General features: G+C 37.8%; 1 protein-coding gene across 4 annotated transcripts in view; it reads right to left on the bottom strand.

Annotated features, from left to right (window-relative positions):
* LOC110834377 (neuropeptide CCHamide-1 receptor-like) overlaps positions 1-21,128 on the bottom strand; it is a 243,397-nt gene that overhangs the window by 26,399 nt on the left and 195,870 nt on the right. For 2 of the 4 annotated variants that reach the window (XM_087358497.1, XM_087358498.1), the window contains exon 1: positions 3,069-3,235. The exons of the other annotated variants lie outside the window; for them this stretch is intronic. The gene's annotated coding sequence lies outside the window, so the exon portion shown is untranslated. Of the gene's footprint in view, positions 1-3,068; positions 3,236-21,128 lie in introns of those variants that run through there. 4 annotated transcript variants of the gene reach the window in all.

Raw genomic sequence — 21,128 nt, 5'->3', positions numbered from 1 at the left:
TTTCTGAAAGAATATGAAAGAGTTGCTTCCGAGTCAGAAGAGATCAGAGACCCTTCAATCACCGACAGCATTAACCGACTCAGACACGAACCCTGACTTCAGAAGTAAGCGACACGAGCTTCACGCACAAAAGTAATGTCGCGGATTAATTCTTGTGTTTCGGTGCAAACTTCAGTGCAGCCTATGCCGCCTTCCAAGGAGAAAATTATGTGTTGTAGGGGACAACACTAATCACAAACAAAATTAAGACTGATTGGTCCGGAAGCCTGATTCCGGTTTGCGTTCCACGAGATTCCTTCCCCGCGACGTTCTGTTTAAAGAAACAACTGTAACTGTATGTTTCAAAAAATAAAAAAAAGATCTAATGATGTCGGAAGCAGCCATTTGGATGTAGCTGTCGTTGACGTGATGACTATAAATGGTTAACAGATGACTCTCATACGCGAAGGCTGCGTTACTGATTGTAGCCGGGAGAATGCAAATCCTTAGTAGAAGAACTACGTTTGAAGCAGATCAACGAATGATACAGCAGACAGCAAAGACTCTAGCAAAACTCTTTTTATATCGCTGGAGTAATATGAGACTGAGATGGATTGGTCCAGAAAACGCCTACCTACTTCCCCTCTCACACGCTTCATTTACAAACCAGTGACAGCTTCTGGGAAGTTCTTCATTAAGAATGACTACATTTTACATTATTTAAGAGTCGCATGAACGATGAGATTTGATCGCTGAATAAATACAAACCATCACAAATAAACAATTGCTTCATTTTTGAGGAAGTTGTTACATAATTCAAACAAACAAAGAAGTTTGATGATTCTTTTTAAACAAGAAACCGTTATGCATGTCTCGACTTTGGCTTCTGAAGCATAAAATAAACTTATATTTCAGTTTCCTGTATGAATTATGAACAAAACATTTACACTGGCTGACTGCTCTTCCGTTAAAGAACCACATCACGTAACCGCAGAAAACTAGTATTTTCAGAGACTTTTCCCAATAATGTTTACATATTTAGAACTGGAACTCCACACAGTCTTAAACCCAGGGATGTATTGAGGTGATTAGTCAGCTTCCACAGAATATGCCTCGAATACGCTTTGGACGACCGTTTTGGAAACGGTAAAATGTCAAAATACAGGTCTATCTGCCCGGAGCCCAGCCTTCGTTTACCCAGACCATATTTTGAACTGACTGATATAATACGAACTTCATGCCATAGAACCTTCATTATAAAGTCTATAGTTACTCAGTTGTTTAAGAAGATATGCACATTTATAGAAGTTAATCGCAGTGTTGAAGTATGATTCGCCGATGGACCCAGTGCAAAAAGTTCACATCTTCACAACGTATTAATGAAAGATCCATTTTAATATTATCTACACATTTATCCTCAATATCCCAAGTTGTATGTTCCTTTGGAATTTTATGACTACAATTTTTATTCGTATTTCCAGCTACATTCGCGCTAAATATCTCGTAAATCTTACCCTTTGTTTATTCAATCACTTCAACATACAACGTTAATCGTATATATTATGAAAGTCTTTATTATATACAGAGTGATTCGAAATCCCTATGCACCGATAAGAACAACAAGTGTTGGATGTTGGAAGTAGCGACACACATAAGTCGCATGTACCACCTACAGCGTGTGTATGCACATTGACTTTTCAATTACTTTCCACTCCCAACAATTATTGACTTTTCAATCACTTTCCGCTCCCAACAATTATTGACTTTTCAATCACTTTCCACTCCCAACAATTATTGACTTTTCAATCACTTTCCACTCCCAACAATTATTGACTTTTCAATCACTTTCCACTCCCAACAATTATTCTTACAGGTGCTCAGGGACTTCGAATCACTCTGTATAATTTTCCTCTGTACTTTGTTATCTTATCTCCCGCAGATTAGAATGTTTACCTCGGCACTTTTCTCTCAAACGCTTTCAATCTCTTCTCTCTTATATTATGAGAAGACAACACAGCTTCCATAAGCCTAACCACATAAACGAGAGATAAAATTTCATAGTAACGAAATCAAACAAAAATCCTCTTTCAGATTTATATTTAAGTACCATTATGACAAAACAATGTAGTCTGTGCCTTTCACTAAACAATAGTTTCGTGTTTAAGGTCTGAAATGATCAGTGCCCTTATTAAAATAAATTCGCAAGCTTATCCTGATTAATAAATTAAACTAGCTGTACCTAAACTTGACAACAGTATTATGGTCTGATTTTTGAATTGTTGATTATATCAATGAGAATATTATATTCATTATGAAGGTAAAAAGTACCAGGGTACTCGATCTGTTAATACTGTTATATTCTGATACTTGAACTACTGAGAAAAACATTTATTACTGTTGTAGGATTTGAGGTTTCAACGCCTTGTAGTCTGGTAGAATTCTACCAATGTTTCAGAGGTCATCATTACGGGAATGAATCAGTCATCGCCCTAATGATGGAGGCCGCTAGGACCTCTGAAACGTCGGTAAACTTCTACTTGACTACAACCCCGAAGACAGACTTATCGCCGTGAAAACCTGAAATCCTATTATCCGATACAAGCCTTAATATCACGCAGTACAACTGTTGATAAAACAAAAATAAATGTATGTGACGTCACAGCCTTTCAGTTTTAGAAAATGAATTCAATACAACTGAATATAATTTAGTTCGACATACAATTCAATTGAATTAAATACGCCTTCCTGTAAGATCTTTTTTTTAAGCCATCAAATTATGAGGCAAAGTTTCTACACAAGCATTTTTTCTAGGAAAACAATTTGATAGTACAAACACATTTAAATAAGAATTTCTGATGTGTTATAGAACAAAGTTTCTACTTATTCCGTAACATATTTTAAAGCCCATGTAATCAGTGATTTTAAAAATTAAAATGAGAGGATATTAAATACTTTAACAAGCAAATTTACGTCAAGAATTTCATTCAAGCACAATCATCACATATACAGTCAATAAAACATTTTATGATTTATATCTGGCACATAAAACATTTGAGACTAACAAAAATAAACCACACATAAAATTGTACCTGTATCCTACGGCTGGTGATATGCTTCTATCCATAAATTATTTCAGCTTCAGAAGGACAGTGGCGATTGAAGTTCAATAAGTATATGTTCCAATTTCTAATAATCTCTGTGTCCCGGGATACAGCACCAGCCTCAAAGCGCCTCTGACAATTGCCGTTTAAGCCGAGAAATGTTGTCCAACTGGCCGAATGTTTATCAGCAAATTATACAACTTACCCACCGTATCTACCTCTGTGATAACTTGGCAAGTTCTTCACTGCTTGAGAGATATAGACATTTCTTTTTCTCTACTCAATACCTGATTCTTCACACCGCAGATGAGAATATATTCTGAAGATTTTATCAGCGAAACAGCCATAAACAACTTATGGTCCATAGCTCTATTGACGAAGAGGTTGGTAACTTTCGATATTCTATGCAGATCATCCCCGAAAAACTAAATTTTACATTAAAGCACTCGTCACCGGAGTGAAGAACATAAATGTAGGCGGTATATCCTTCGGAAACATGATGAAGTTCAAAATTTTTTACACGATAGTAACATTTCAAATTATATTCATGAAATTAAGAGCATATTAAATTCGGAGAATGCTTGTTAGCATGCAGTTCACAAACTTCTATCTTCCGGTCTGACAGCTAAAAACCATCGAGAGTGAACTTTTAAAATTCTTTGTCAGGACTTTTTCCATCGTCTGTTATTTAAAATCACGACGTTTCGGAGGCTGGTTCTGTCTTCGTCTTCAGGTGACAGGTGAGTCCTAACAAAGAACAATTTTAAATGTAAACTACCTTCGTAAAAACCCTTTAGAGAGTGAACTTGTTTATTACCCAAACCGAAAACCAAGAGATGGAGTGTGTTTGAGTACAAGCTGCTGAGGACCATACAGGGAACTGAGGCGGATAACGGAAATCTATTAAGGTAAACAAATCAAGGACGACGAGATGAACAGAACGTGCAGATATGAAATACATACAGAATTTTAGACGGGAACCCTTACGTACAGCACCACTTGTGAGATCTGAGCGTAGTTACGATACAAATTTAAAATCGTTATCAAATAAGTAGTGTGTGAACTAGATTCAACTCGCTCAGGGCAAGGTCCAACTGCGGGCTTTTGTACTGAACCTTTCGGCTCCATAAAAGGGAATTTCTTGATCAGTAATGCTTCAAAGATAGTGAAAGATAAAAATATGCAGCGAAGTGTGTACATGGAAATAATCTTAACATTTATTTGAGATATTTTATCGCAATTTATCCTGTATTTCATAGGATACCGTCTGCTTTTTATGCAGAAATTACACATTATTAATTAGTACATTCCACTCGGTGGTTTAAACCGGCGTTTTTCATTCCTGTGCAAATAGAAATAACTACAAAACTGTGATTAATGAAGCCATCTCATGAGGATGGATAACGCTGGTTTAACTTGATCTAAACTCAGGGCTCTGTAATTAATTAACCGCCTATTCCTTTACTTTCGCTGAAGACAGAGATGTATTTCGGGCTGTGACCTGACCACAACCGCCCTCACTGCCGCACGAATTACTCTACTGAAAATCCACGATTTACGTCCCTGTTTTATTATGCTTACTTTTAATAGCTGTCCTTGGAAATACAGTCCGATGAGACACTTTTTACAGATTTCCTATACTCCAGTTAAGACACGTCTTTTTATTATTAGCGATTGTAAGCCAACAGAACAGATAAAAATGGCTTGCTTTCACCGTGAGCGACGCGGTTGTACGTAGCACTTCAGATAGGTACATTATAGGCACATATGCCAAAGCAGATTTTGGACACTTTCAATAAAACGAATGTCTCTCTTAAGTGTGTATTTATTAGTGTTTGTCTTCCATGGGCTATTTGCTGTTGCTAAATACACCAATAAAGGAATTGAATTATCACCACCCAAGTAGTCCACAGATCACGAGAAAAACCCTGCTGAGGGAAGTCGTTTCTGGTGCGGTGCGAGGGGAATGTTACTTATCAGCTGGACTAGAGGGCTGCTATTGGTGGGAAGTGTGATACGTCAGAGTTTTACGCTACTACACAGACTGAAAACATCAAGCAGTTAAGAGTACCGCCTAGTGTGTCCACCTCTAATGTGTTCTGTGGGTGTTGCGATAATATTCTAGATTAAATCACTGTGCCGCTGTGGGGTAATCTTAAAGTTGTACCCATTACAACACATAAAAGCCTGTCGTCTGTTGTTCGTTCAGTGGTTGTGGAACGAATGCTTTTAGGATGGGTCGTCACTCACCGCGAAATCTTGCGCATGCGCGTATATCGAATCCCTAGCAGGGATTTTCTCCTGATCTGTGGACTGTAGTCTATGGTGGATATTTTCACTTCCGCTTAATCGGCCACGCTGCTCGTTATAACAAAAAAAAGCTAAGATCGAGAATTTGGCAGGAAAAACAAGAAAGTGTACGAAAACTGGTGAGAAAAGATCGACTTTAGCAGTTGTTAAAGAAACCTGGGAAGCCTGACAGAACCTCCAACTCTGCTCCACGCATTCGTTGCAGACGTCGGAGAACACTGTGCTGTTTCGTCGTCTTTTCACTGTACGACTGCAGAATCAAGCGCCCGGATCTCGGTATTTAACAGACTTTGAAAGGAGAGGTCCTTCCAGAACTCTAACCGAGGTGCAGTATTTCTAAATCGGAATAAATTATTCGACCTAGGGAGCGTCACATCGAGATTCAGACGAGATGACCTCTTTCATCCGACGGTTTCCTAGCCTTGCCAGTTTCCATTACGCCAATGAAGGGCTTTATGGCGTGGAAATAAAACGAATAGACCGTACACAGTGAGAGTTTAAGCTACAGTTATGAAAAAAAAATGCTTCGCGTTGCGAAAGGGGTATTCGCTCTTGAAGGTCGTTCGCTACAAGAAAATAAATATTCCACTTAATATTCTTCTTGGCTTTTACTAAGATCAAATGGATTAGCTGAAAGAAAGTTAAGACACCAGACAAAGTTATATATTGAAGGATTACAAGGGAGCATCATGGAATATGGACGAAAGTAGGTCAGTTCATTGCAGAGCCTGTGAAATGTTACACGCATAACATGGACAACGTTTAGGGATCATCCTTTGTTGCATCACGATATTCGACCACTGTCACAAATCTTCAGAACTACATTAAAGCAAATACCCATGTAGGAGATTAAGATGCAGAGCACAAATGAGACATGAGCACTAAATATTTACCTTCATCTACTAATTATACGTGGGTGTTTGTGATCTCAGATTACCGCATCTGCATTTATTGATTTTAAACTAATGGAATTTCCTTCGCTTAACAAACCCCATTCAAAGCAATTAATTCATTTCGTAAGACGTGGAATTATAGTAACAACAACTAACTCTATGGAGTACAGTAATTCTTGAGAAGCTGGGAGTACACTCTGCTACTCAATAAATCCCCCGCATTTTAATAAACACGAATATCTATTACCGTGTTCACAAGAGTCCACCACCGGTCCCCTACTGAATCTAGTTTATACTCCCAAACGTAGTTTCCATTAGATCCGTTTTAATATTATTCTCCCACCTACGCCTAGGTTTTGTAAATAGTGTCTTCCATTCAGGGCTCCCAACCACTGTGCATCATGATCTAGGCAAGGCTGCTGAGGAGGTAGCATTTTACGCAGAATAATGTAAGTCAGTCAGTTACAGGATTCTATTTGCTCTTGGGCAGCAGCTGGCCGCCTTTTGAGAGACAGAATTGCCCTCATATATACACACCACTATGTTTTGCATACATATGCTAACAACTGTACTTAATGTAACGTGCCTAAGAGCTACAAAAGAATGAGGACTGAGAAAACTGTATACTGATGAACATAATTTACACTAAAATATATAATAAAATTCAGGTCAATACACAAAACTTATTTAGATGTTAAAATTTAAAATGTAATTGTTAAAATTTAAAATTTAAAATTTGCGCCATTCATCACTATAAGGATGTTACATTAGAGCGCTTTCATTCACTTCACAACATGTTTCGATGTAATACACCATCTTCAGGTGTTGTCTTTTAAAACTATTTTATATTATAATGCATGTCTTTCAATATATTCATTATTGTAGCATGTGTTCCGCTGATCCTCCCGTTTTACGCATCTTATGTTTGTTTTGATTATTCATAAGTCGTGTTGTGTGGTGTATCACGTCTGCTCGGGTTGACTGTCTGTTCATGGATGAATGGCGCAAATTTAAAATTTAAAATTTTAACATTTAAATTTTAAATTTTAACATCTAAATAAGTTTTGTGTATTGACCTGAATTTTATTATATATTTTAATCAAAAAACACAAACATGACGCATGTAAACCTTAAACATAATTTACACTCTTTGGTAACATAGCATATAACCTGAAGGGAAGAGGCCACTGAGTAACACAGAAGTAGATGGAAGAATAATATTAGGACTGTTATGAATTTCTGGATGTATATTAGAAGTTCATAAGCTAAATAATTTGTTTTATTTATGAAAAAGTAGTTTGTGATGTTCGATATATCAGATTGGATAATTATCTGCAAAGTCTGAAAGATACGAATGAGAAATAAATAATTTGCCCTGAACACAAAGTGTGCACACAGGCTAACGAAATATGCAGTAACAAATAAGACAGGGGCTGTAATTAGAAAAACTTAGAACTCGTATAAACGATTACAGAACAAGACGAAAAGACTGCCCGGGTTCAAAATAATGTCGGCGTTATATTTTTATAAGATAGGATGACAGAGATACCAAAGATTTTGAACAAGCTTTGTGTCTCAGTACTTGGTGCCGACAATCATGTCGAAGAGAGTAAAAAATCTCAGTACAAAGACACTCGCCAAAACGCAAAGGTTTGAACAAATGTAAATTCCAGGCAAAAATTAACTTTTATGTAACGCACAGCACTGAAATAATTGCGTACGATCCAAAACCTGTCTTCATTTTCTTAACACATTTCATTGTGGCAAATATTGCTCATACTGCTAATTATCACGTTCTGTTACAAGCCGCGATATCCTGCAAACAGCTGTCGAACGGATTTTCATTACGTTACATTAAGTCGGACTGTGAACCTGCCTTACGCAGTTAAGTACGTGTCCATTGCAGGCCAAATGCACCTGCTGTGAGCCTCACGTTGCCTCGCCCTGAGGAAATTGAAACCGCGGGTGTACTGCAGCTGACAAGACAGCGACATGACGAACATGCCACCTTCACAGCGATTCCCCCACTTTACGACGCTCTGTTTTCAAATCAACCGCCGTAATGGTGCCCGATATCGCGATATAAAGGCGATTATGTATTTAATGAAGATTCGAGAGCTTCGATTTACTTCAACATCTGTCGTGACCTATTTTCCATGGCGGTATCTTTCATGCCGCAGATGCACTTTAGCTGATTAAGAGCTTCTCGTTGGTCGAACGAGAAAGAACGAAAGTTGACAAAGCAGTGTATGGGGGGTAACCGAACTTCCGGCCCCGAGAAGCAATTAGCAACACCTGTGTGAGCATCTTGTTAAAGAAGAGGAAGGAGGTCATGCATATAACACAACATTCTTTGAAATTTCAGATCCTTCACTGTAATAACGATTTATTTAACGACTTTTCTTTTGATGGAGAAAACTATTTTAAAACATAAATGTGGGAGGATAACTGAGATTGGTTGAACGTGGTACAGAATAGTGTACAATGGCGAACTTTGCCAACAGCAGCGCTGAAACTTCAGGGTCCTTTACGACATTCGAGAGATAACATTCGGTTTTACACATGACGTGTAAGGGTTATATCAGATTTTGGAAGGCGTTTTGTCAATTTAAGTTTCTGTAGACCCTTCATTCTTCTAACAGAACCGATAATACTAACGATATAGACTCTTTGTTCGTTATCAGAGTTAAATTCCCATCGGCCAAACCAGTCAAACATTCGGCTATCAAACAAGCAGTCATCTGTCATATTTTGCGCTTATCTAAATTTTAACCAGCATCAATAAAAATACAAAATAGAAAGCTTTTAACACCGAGACGTGCTCATGTAAATAATTTAGTACCATCTTCACGGACTGAAAAGTTCAGAGCACTCAACCAGAAAATGAAGGCTGAGTTTAGTCGAAATTTTCATTATTCTTTCTTCGGTGCTAGCAATATTCCACACAATTACACTTACTTCTATAAAGTTCAATACTATGCAACTGAAAATCAGTCAAAATGCACAATGGCTGATTAATATTACCATACTACGTCAGTTGAAAGGGGTCCCAGCTAACGTCGACATTCGGCACGACCATTTACAGATTCAACGTATTATTTAACTTCAGTGTGTCAACTGCAAAGGCTATTTAAGTTACACTGCAGTAAAATATTTCCCCAGACATTTTTATGTATGTACATTTATATTTAAAAGTCTATAGTTTAAACAACGACACATTTTTTAAACGCCAAATTTATACACAGTTGAAAAACATAAATTTAAATAACAAAATATTTAGATTTTGCTCAGCTTTGTAATTATTTCAAATCGTAAGAGACTACAAAATATAATTGGCTTTCATCTCTGGAATTTTAACTGTCACATATTGTTTGTTGATATATATATATATATATATATATATATATATAATAAACATTATTCCACATTTCAAAATCCACGACCAAACTGTTGCCTAGGAAAGTTCCCTTCTTATGGAAGTCACACACATATTCACATGCAAATAATATCCTTTTCTTAAGATATTCAATGACGTAGTCTCTACACTACAGGCAAACATGAGTGGTGAGCAGGTTACGATTGGGAAGGAGTCGACTGCGACCTACTTGATGCTACTATCATTATATATGTTATCGAAATCTTAAAGTCCGGGAACTTCTAAAATAAATTTAAAGTGTGTTACAGAAAACCAGAGTGCTCAGAACGGAAACTGTTGTGCTGTAAGCCTTCCACCCCTACGCATCAAGTAAGTAAGCAGCTTTAAAGCCATCTCTAAACGTTTACAAATTGTGTGGGGCAAAACAAAACAACGACGAGTTACCTTAAGACGTCGAACCGGGGTTAATTCCTCTCGGTAACTGAACGTTCATAATATCTAAGGCGGAGTTCGGAATTGGATACAATGCTAAATTTACAACTTTGTGAAATCATGGCTATAATGAGATAATTATGCGGTTACATAAACTCTTAGATGACGACCTCGTAATATTTTACTACGTACATCAAAATCACAAATTTAAAGCTTTTCGAGACTGCCTTAATTTAGAACAGAACTGTACCATATTTATACACTACAAAGAAGTGGATGCAAAACTAAGACCACTTTATTGAAACCAATAACCGACTTTCTTACATCTGTACTTTAGTTTCTACAACGAGGGTTAAACATGGAACTTAAATATCTTTCTAACGATATAACTCGTGGGTTTGACGCCACTGAAATCAAACGCCGCCACTGAATTCCACCCTGATATAGTTCAATCAAAATGATTTATAGTTAACGAAGAGGAAGCTTTCAAGATACAAGTGGGAATTGGGGAGGGGAGAGGAGGTTTCTTCTTAAAAGAATAAAGACTGTCTAGTGACAGAACAGAGACATTACAGAACCGTAAATCATAAAAAACTGATGTCAGGTGGATAGTCTATTGTATGATATACTGAGGTCAATAAACGATTCATTGGACTGATTTTAATCGTCGTGAGTTATTGTGTAGGCAATAAGTACCTCTGAAACGTCGGTAAACTTACGCCAGATTACACGGCGCTACAACCCAGAAGACAACCATTTTCGTATTCACCGCCGTGAGAACCTTAGATCCTGCTTTGTGTAAAAGAAGGATATTTATATAGTTCGGGTACCACAAATACAACAGATACGCTTTTTTGTACAATCGGCCTTACGTCTCGGAAGTTCCGCTTATATTTTACATTCTCGGAAGGAGAAAAAGTTCTCCCACAGCTATGTTACCGGGCAGTACATCAAGTGTAGACCGCGTTCTATCCTCAGGAGGAATACAACGAAGGTGAAAAAATTGTTTGAAAGAAAATGAAAATGTATGGCGTGGTTTAAATCCACCATTCGCTTCAACATTAAGCCAGTCTTTAGTGCTAGACGAATGCTTTAAAATATAAATGTTGAATTCAAAGCACGGTTTAAAATGTCAGATGGAAAGCAGCTTCCAACACTTTTTATAATAAAAAAAATCAGGGTTCCAGAAATACGCAGACGCAAGGAAAATTAACGCAGACCGGTATTTAATACAATTTCAACTTCAGTCTGTACGCAGCTCATTAAAAAACCAATTAAAAATTATGTAACTAACTTACTAACTTCGCAATGAAGAATATTTCTTTAAAGAACTGCTCAGCTGGTCAATAACTTTACTTTTATTGAATTTGAAGGCCTGTTATTGTGTTTAAAATATCCATGACTGGATCCAATAACATGCCAACTTAATCAAATCTACAACCTAAGATCACATTTCCTTAATATCATTTTTATATATTGTGTTTATAATAAAACGGCCTCTTACCTTCAGGATTTTCGAAAAAAATGTCGTATTTTTCATCTAAATGTTCTATTCTCATTTAACTCCCGCCATCTGACTCTCACTGATTAAATCACCAAAATAATGTTAAGTAGAAAGCAATTAAAACTGCACAACGTTTGTTCCTTGATATTAACATAAATATATTTATATCTTAATATAATAACGGTCATAAAAGAAGTTGTCTTAAAAACGTTGTCTCATAAAAATTATATACTCATTCTTTGTATCACCATAGTTGGATGCCCAGCCAATCACACTACAATAATTTTATCTCAGCGACAACGCGAGAGTTACACATATCTCAAAGTTCCTCAATGTGTCATTTCTCGTCATGTTTCGAAATTTTTTAGTATTTGGAAGAATAATTAATATGGTCCTAATACAATTTTCACCTCGCTGGTTCATAGATTACATGAATGCAATTTAGAGATAATAAATGTTTAAGTCAACAGTGAAATATTTCACGCACTATGTCGGTCAAATAGTCCCGATTCGTAGGCCAATTATTATTAATTCGCTATTGTAGTTTGTGTTTTTGTGTCAGCTATAAACCGTGTGCTTGAAGTTCATATTACAGATTTGTCTGTAACACTTGCATGCACAGAGAAGTTTATTAGCAGAGAATCGCTAGAGTCAACTAATAAATATTTATATTCTGCTCTGTAAAATTATTCCACATTGAGTTTGCACAACAGACAAGTAAGCAACATCTACCCAGAACACACAAATCGAGGCGAACATAGTATTCTATACTTCCATCAATAAACCAGCATCACTACAACACGGTATCATCATTCAAGAATGTTTCTGATTGCTCTAAAATACACAAGTCATATCATTTTATAAACTATAAAGTATTTTAAAATCCTTCTCAACTGAAATGATGTAATTCATTTTAGAAAGAATTTCATTTCAACGATCATATCAAATTCGTGTATTTACACTACCCAGTCCATTTTTCTATAATTTAAACTACGTAATAGTTTCAACGCTTCAGATTTGCTTTCGCATGGTAACGGGTTCGAATCTGGGCAGAGTTACTAGTTATGCAACAGAATTATTTTTGTGGATTTTCTCAGCTGCTCCAAGCGAATTCCGGGGAATTTCCCTTAACCAGGTCCTTACCACCGCCTCCTATGCCCGTTCGTACCCATCTTTACCGACAATTTGTCATTTTTATGGGCGCCATGTGCTCTAATCTTTGCAGTACTGTAGAGGTAAAGAGGATGTCTGAGTAGTTACATTCAGAAACAAGTCATAGAGCCCCAAGTTCAGTGAATTAATATGGGCCTATTACTCTGGATATCAACATATTTCAGATAACTTAGAGTCTGATTTATTTGAGCTCTCAAGGAACGCAAATAAGTAAGATGTTTTCGGTACTCAGTGCAAATAATACAAAAAAATTGAAAACTAAATTTACTTTATACATCTCATTGGAACCATTAAACATGGCACGGCAAACCCAAGCACATTCTTCACGGTTACTTGAACACAGTAAACATTAGCTGTACAATGTCTGGATTTTATACAGATTATTGGAGAAAATTCTAACGTTTCGTGCCAAGCCAGTGACAACAAAGTACTAATGATAAAAATATTTATAAAAATGAATTCAAATTTAGTATTCAGCCCATTTTCCTGATGGAAATTTTCACACAATCTAAATTTGTTGTAGTGGCAATTACCTAGAGAAACAGATCATTAAATTCATCATCAACTCCTGTTGTCCGTCATGGAACATAGGGCATCAACAAGGCACCGCCACCTGGACCTGCTGACGGTCATCCTCCTTATTTCGCTCCAGCTCTTTCCTTCTTCCAGTGCCTCAGTGTGGACAGATCTTCGCCACGTCTGTCTGCGTCTCCCTCTCTTCCTTCTCCCCTGCGGATTCCAGTCCAAGACCTCTCTCTCAATGGCTTCATTTCCGTTCCTCAGCGTGTGCCCGATCCACTTCCACTTCCGCCGCTTGATCTGCACGGATATCTCAGTTTCCTCTGTCCTTGTCCAGAGTTCTTGGTTGGAAATCCCTTCTGGCCAATGGATGTTTAGGATTCTTCGCAAACAGCTGTTGACGAAAGTCTGCAGCTTGGAGGTGATCGTTTCACGTCTCAGATCCATATAACAGCACTGACTTGACGTTACTACGAAAGATGCGGAGTTTGGTCCTGTTGGATACTCTGTTGATCTTCCATACCGGATAAAGCCGGACGAAGGCGCTGTTCGCTTTTGGAATGCGTTGCGAGACGTCCTCTATCTTTAGCAACCACACTGCCCAGATAATTAAAGCTATCCACATCCTCGATAACCTCGCCGCTGAGGGTGAATGGGTCCTTGTTGGAGGTGTTAATCCTTCGGGCCTTTGTCTTCTTCGAGTTCATCACCTTCTTCGCCTGCTCTGTCAAGTCTTCGAGCTTCGCTCGCATATCGCCGTGTGCTTCAGACAGAAGACACAGGTCGTCGGCAAAACAAAGGATGAGGAAGAAGAGGTTGTGATTCATCATTAAATTTCTTCATTTCCTGCTAGCTTCCCCAAATAGACTAAATAAGTGAGTAAAAACAGGAGTTATAAGTTATTAACAGAATGGTTTGTTATTAATGTGGAAAGCTATTATAAGCAGACGTACATTAATAGGATTTTATGTTAATACAGCCAAATTCATCATTGAGATATTTCAATTAAAACTACTGGTAATTTTATGCTTATAAGGCAAGTGTTCGCCGACGAAACATTTTATTCGGTGACACGAGCATTCTTAAAGTGTTTCATTTGGCGAGCTTTAAATCATCTCCATTATGAGTATTACATACAATACTGACTCATAATAAAAGACACAATCCTTGAGTTGCTATTTCTGACGTACGTCTCTACTTTAACTTAGTGTTCCAGTTTTTATATCTCTTTACTCGCCTGAGTTCCGAATAGAATAAGCCATGATGTTTGGATACGGACTGTTTACTTTGAAGAAAGGCTGTGGAGTCGAAGTCGGTAAAAATGTACCGACTCCGACTTCGATATAAAATCTTAAGAACAATTTCTATACCGTTTGAGACACCAGCGGAATCACGCTTAGGGAGATTCAACGACGCGTTGAGCCACATGGTGTGGGAATAATGCTCTGTAACTATGGCTCCGGTAACTGTATACAAATTAACCGATTTCTGCAATAACCATTAGACGTATATTTAAATATAGGTTATAAGTCTAAAATATAGGTTGATGATTCTTATGGCGGCATTTACCATTTTATTTGGTTTAATCTTATTAATACATATTGAGCTTTTATGAAAGAGTATATATATCTACCTAACTTTATTAAACTGAGTGACCATAATCATGTTAGTTTGAAACCACTTATACATAAACTTGATTCATAAATCAGGGAAATTACATACCTATTCCTTATTACTACTGTACCTAAACCCTAGTTACAGTTCTACAGCTCGCCACTGAAAGTCAAAATTACACAGATGATTATATTAATAACAGGATAGCATTCAATTCAGCTATTAATTATATTTACGACATTCTAAAAATATCCTTCAAGAGCAGAATGGAATTTTACAACTTGTGAAATAAGACTTGCCTTTATATTTCAAGTCACACGTGTATCACAAAACCTATATTATTATTAAACATTAAGTGTGTATAAGAACGTAAACAATTTATTGTATGTGCACATACACCCAGCATCTTCAGACGCTATAATTCCCCGATTTTACGTCTTTTTAATTTCACTTACAGTGTAACTAACTCGTTCGTTATCCTCACTATAAACTAGTTGGCTTAACCGGGTCTACGATGTATCTGTCAGATGAATGAAGTGAATCAGTGTTTGTACAGAAATAGTACATAAATCAGAGACCCGGAGAATGTCTAAACGTCCACAAGACAATCAACATCAAGTTGTTTTATCTCCCTAAAAATGAAGTGGTTTATTTAACGACGCTGTCAGCAGCTAAGAAAAAAATTGTAAACTGATATATTGATCAATGAACGATGACTTGTCTAGGATATGGAAGGAAGCGACAGTGGCCTTATTCAAGGTACTATTCAGGCATTTACTCAGAGGGACTGACGAATACCATGTAGAATCTCAGACACGTGGCCGGTCTCTGTGCAGATATTTAAAACCGGATTTCCCGAACACGAAGCTTTGTCACGACGCTCAACTTCCAGGTCGTCTTCATCCTAGGCCACTTGCATCGACTGTGACGCGAGGCGTTGTAACCTTATTCCTGTTCCATTTGAGGCGCGATGTTGAAAGGATCTTCGGCCTTCAGCTGTCTTTACGAGTTCTTTTCCGAGGCAGTAACAAATTCCCTTAATCCCCAGACATCGGATCGTTGGATTCTGGAATTTATGGCCCGTCTCTCGAAACAGGCATTACATATATTGGATGGATATAACAATTAAATGTAGACTTGATGGTTCTAAGGTGTCTCCTAGACAGAACACACAAGTAGCTAGGGAAAAGCTGAAACAGTTTAACACAGGTCTGCCGTAGGTTACAGCACATTAACTCTTTTAAATACGAAGCCCATCTAAGTGATATTTAAAAATTTACACGGCGTCTCCATAGTCACTGATTATTCTGAGAATCATAAGAAATTAAAAAATAGAGCAGAATTAAGAGGTAATGAATACTGAAGCAGGCGATTTAAGAGTTATAGCGGAATTTTGTTGTCTGGGATCGAACGAGAGGCTCTGGCGACCGAGTCAAGGTGATACATCATTTATACCAGCAATAAAGAAAATGTCATTATCTACGTAAATAAAACCGAGTCATGTGGTAGTGATAATTACAAAGAATGAAAAAAACTAAACCACGTCACAAAGGACGTCAGATTTGGCAGGGAAAAGGAACCAGAAATGAGAGACTGGAATTTTCAATGCGAAGTTATGGACGTGTTTAGAACACACATCTAAGGTCTAACGTCAGTGAACTCTAAATGAACCCTAGAGTTCCATGGCAACAAGGTATTTCATGATCAGTTAAACAGCTAACCCACCATTGATGGAAATTGTCCATTATAATCGTATAAACGTTTTGTAGAAGATGACTGTCCTTCACAATAAACCACCAAGACCCAGCAGAGAGTTAAACCCAATCCCTTCAGGTCTAGTGGTTAGCATACAGAATTTGTATCCAAAGGGTCACGATGTCGACTCAGACTCTAGACACCAATACTGAATATTATATCAATGAAATCTCTGTCAGAAAAATGACAAATTATCTAAGCAGAGACGTAAGATAAGCCTCGGAACGTGGAATATACGAAACAATCTCAAACAGTGGATAACACCCAAAGTTAAGCGTGACATCACACACCATCAAACAACCTTCGAAGTTTCAGCATAAGATGTTGGGAGACATACTGTAACATTACACAGAAACGTTTCTTCGTCCCAAAGCGTATCCAATATCCACGAAATGTAACGACGAATTTCTCAGATTGTAATAAATTTAAGTGCCAACAGCTATGAAAAGCGAAGATGCTGGTTTCTTCGCGCGAGTGGTCAGAATGCATTCATATAAAAATGCGTTATCTTGAAACCGGAGATTCAGGATCGAAATGAAAAATCGCAGTGGGTCTGCGGTTCATATTATGATCTTCCTTCTCACACAGGTTCACACGTGACGTCATAAAACGAAGGAGTGGACTGTATCTACGTTACTCCCGTGTGACATAAATGCAATCTTCTGTTGCTGGTCGCCAGTTTCCCCACAGACAGCTCCTGGCTACTCGCCTGCAGCCCTTGAATTCGTAATTAGCGTTCTAACAAAAGAATATTGGTGTGACAGACACAAAATCGAGAGTGTCATAACAAGTCTGCGTGCGTCTCATTTTAGCTGCAAGTTTACTCGAATTAATAGAGCGACAGAAGAAATCAGTCGAGTTTCATGCTGATAGTACCGGAGCACACTGCCTTACAAGATGTTCAAAGTAAGGAAATAAGAGAAATGTTGTCAGTATGCTACATATGTGAATGTATTTGATTGATTACTCTTATACAGTGATCTGTGGCCGCCCAACACCGGGTTTTCGCGACCAAAGTCCTCAAATAGCTAGCTCTATAAACACTACTTCTTTACTATACCTATTCCTTATTACTACTTTACACAAATGGGAATAAATCAGTCAGGAAACGGAAATTGGCCTCTTTGATAAATTAGCAAAAATATTAGCGAGAAACAGAAATACTAAATTAAGGGACGTAAGACTTCGGCTTCGCGTTAATTTTCTGAAACAAAATGTTTGTTTCCCTATTAATTAATTCCTGATTCGTAAATATTCTCGGAATAAGAAACAATTACACAAAAATAGTTTATATTAATGAAAGAATGCATTTCTAACTACAGACATTTCTTAGAAGTTCGTGCCGAGGACATGTATTGAGATAAATCGAACCCCTATGTCGGGATGAATCATCGTGAAAGTTTTTCTCAAGAGTCGAGAAGCTGCGTCTGCTCGAACACACAATACATCACTTTCACCCACAAACCAAACCTTTATGTTTTTAAAACTGCAGAAAAGGCATAACTCCCTTCACTACAGTAGATGGTGTTCAAGTCTCCTACGTCTTATCACTACTTTTCTATGGACAACCTTCACACTCCGGATGACGTCACTTGGCTCTGGGCTTTGCTTCTGGTCGTCAACGAGGAACTCTGGATTTTGGATTCTTCTTTCGCTCTCGCTGAGCTCCGTCTCGTTACACACAGCGATAATCATTCGTCATCACACTTCTCACAATATAAAACCACGTGTTGTTCAATAATGGAGTTTCTCCATATAGGTCTGGACGATTTTCCACACCACCAGATAAAACACTAAGACAGTTTTCGCACTTCATTTTGGACTTGAATTAAATTCTGTACAAGCAGTGGGCAATGGTTGACCTCAACGACCATATTCAACGTGCTTCTCAGTGTAATGAATTAAACAATCTCTCACACAAGAAAATCCAATTTCGCTCCTATTAGGGTGGAAGTGAGTGAGATAAAGTTGGTTACACCTCTTCAGGGTAGGTGGGGGGGGGGGGGGGGTTGTTACTCACGCCATCAGGCAGACGGAATTTCAGCCAGGGAACTTGTGTACGAAGAGCTATGAAGTTCAGCGTAGCCTCTGCTGCTTTAGTAATAAATTGTCTGCAGGTCTGCAGAAGACAGCATGGCCAACCAACAAATGAATTCACAACAAATTCTGCAACATTACTACACTTATTTCCTTCAGAACATTCTTTACGCTCGGATAAATTAAAATACTCTCACGCCGTTAAACCTCTGATAGCACAGCCCAAAGCCAGAAACCCTAAAAACGATCCACACACTTCAATTTATGTATCTAATATTTATCTTAATGTTATCCTCAAAATTTCCTTCATTCTCTTTCAAGCAGCATAGTAGTCTAATAAGTGTTAAACATAAGGAGAACATTCTTTTCACTTCACAAATCAATTTATCAATTGTAGGGTTTAAAAACCAGAGAATTCTTACAAATCCTACACCGTTAAATATTTTTCATTATAAAATATCAACGACAGTTATGTTTCTTTTTAATAATCAACGGCACATATGTTTAAAATATTTATAATCATCAACGCATTAGGATTTCAGTCACTTGTATTCATACGTTCTATTGCACATAAAAGCCATTACACGGAAACCAAAGAGAAATTCTCTGGGGAGCAGCAAACTTTCTGTATAGAAACTTGTGTAGAAGGCACGATTCTCTGATGTTCAAACAACGAAAGAGGTAACGAGCAGACGCATATTTAAACAGATTTGTAACAGGGCAATGTAATCCAGTGGCATACACATAATCCTATCATTATATTATTTTATACGTTAATACAGCGTCTGGAAAAGCAGAGGTTTAAGAGTGTTAAAACGTGGAAACAGGAGATAAATGGTTATTGAAAGAGCAAGCATGGCTTATATAAAAAAAATGTATGCATAGCTTTTCAAGTCTCGACTGTTAGCTTTGTTATATTGTCTCTAGAATTTAAATTCGTAAATGCTACCTTTTGAAGCTCTTTGTAAAACAGATGGCAGGATTAAGAACCATAAACATAAAATTTTACAATAAACAGTCCATCGGTTCCAGAGTTATGACAGCATAAAAGACCGTTTCTTTCATTACTTAAAAAACCGCAGGGCTAATGGAAGAAATGAATTGGACATAAAAGGCGTTTCATTTTCTCTACACTGCCACCGATCACCTCTACAAACCAGAAGACAGCCATCTTCGTACTCACCGCCGTGAGTACCTCAAATCCTACCCTAAGCTTTGATAAATAATGAGTTACACGCTAATGGCTTTCAAGATGCAAGCAAAAATGTACATACTGGGATACTGGGAACGACCCGTTCTTCAAGTGCCTGAGCACTGCGGGTCCCAACTTTTTCGTTGGCTTGATCTATAGACATTCGGTAGGACTCCTTGGACGAGGGATCGGCCCGTCGCAAGGCCTCTACCTGTACACAGGACAACACAACAAACATCCATGGCTTGAGTGGGATTCGAACCCACGGTCCCAGTGGCACAAAGCCCACGCCTCAGACCGCGCGGCCACTGCGGACCCCACAAATTCACATGGGTCTAAAAAATGCCCTTTAAAAATCCACCTTGTGTCCTTATTACACTAAACGTCTCCGATGAAAACGAGGTAAATATTTACATGTGAAGTCACTGTGTGTATTATACATTAGCAAATAAGATGAATTGCAACACGCAAGAGAAAAAATGTTTCGCTACAACAGCAGTAACTTTGATAGATTACAAAAGTTTATTTGGGTTTTTAAAAAAGATAATTGGTAACTCATGGTCTTTCTCTACGCCTCGTCTCGTATCCTGCCGCAGGAATGGTTTGTCCACGTACACACAGGAACAGTCACATTTTCAGAGACTTAAAAATACGCTGTTAAAATATAATTTCTCTCTCCAAAAGTGAATAAATAAACAACAGACATATTTCGTATCTTTCCTCTGCCACAAATCAAAACACTATCATCTAATCAGTAGCCAGTGACCATATTTAATGGACACACAGTAAACAAGGTAAAGGTTATTCAAGCTGATATGCATTCCTTACAGACGGTAATAGCATTCCGTACTGCATTTCGAATTCTACATTCATGATCGGAATTCGAACCCAACTTTGAAAATATCTGTTTTGCTTGTCACATGAGGATTGGATTCCTGGAAATATGAAGACGGCGTTAACACCACCGAGGACACGAGAGAAAACAACGAGAAATTTTTCTTGTAAACTCTGTAATTACATCCCAAGTATTCAAGATGTCATCTGTTTTCAAACAGAACTGCAAACTTTTCCAGATCAAAAATACCTGCGAAGGGAAAGCGAGGCTAGTCGCTATGTTACGAATCTTGGATCAGCGTTGGAATGATAGTCGTCGCGACTCTCGGCGTCGCAAAACTCGGCGTCGCTTTGCCACGATCTTCTGTCACGTGAAAAAGCTCCTCCTCGCGTTATTCGGAATTCTACG

Source organism: Zootermopsis nevadensis, unplaced genomic scaffold (genome assembly GCF_977971745.1).
Source record: "Zootermopsis nevadensis isolate Lab colony 2312 unplaced genomic scaffold, Znev_1.0 Znev_ptg000030l, whole genome shotgun sequence".
Taxonomy (NCBI): domain Eukaryota; kingdom Metazoa; phylum Arthropoda; class Insecta; order Blattodea; family Termopsidae; genus Zootermopsis; species Zootermopsis nevadensis.
This window is presented reverse-complemented; position numbering and strand designations above follow the sequence as displayed.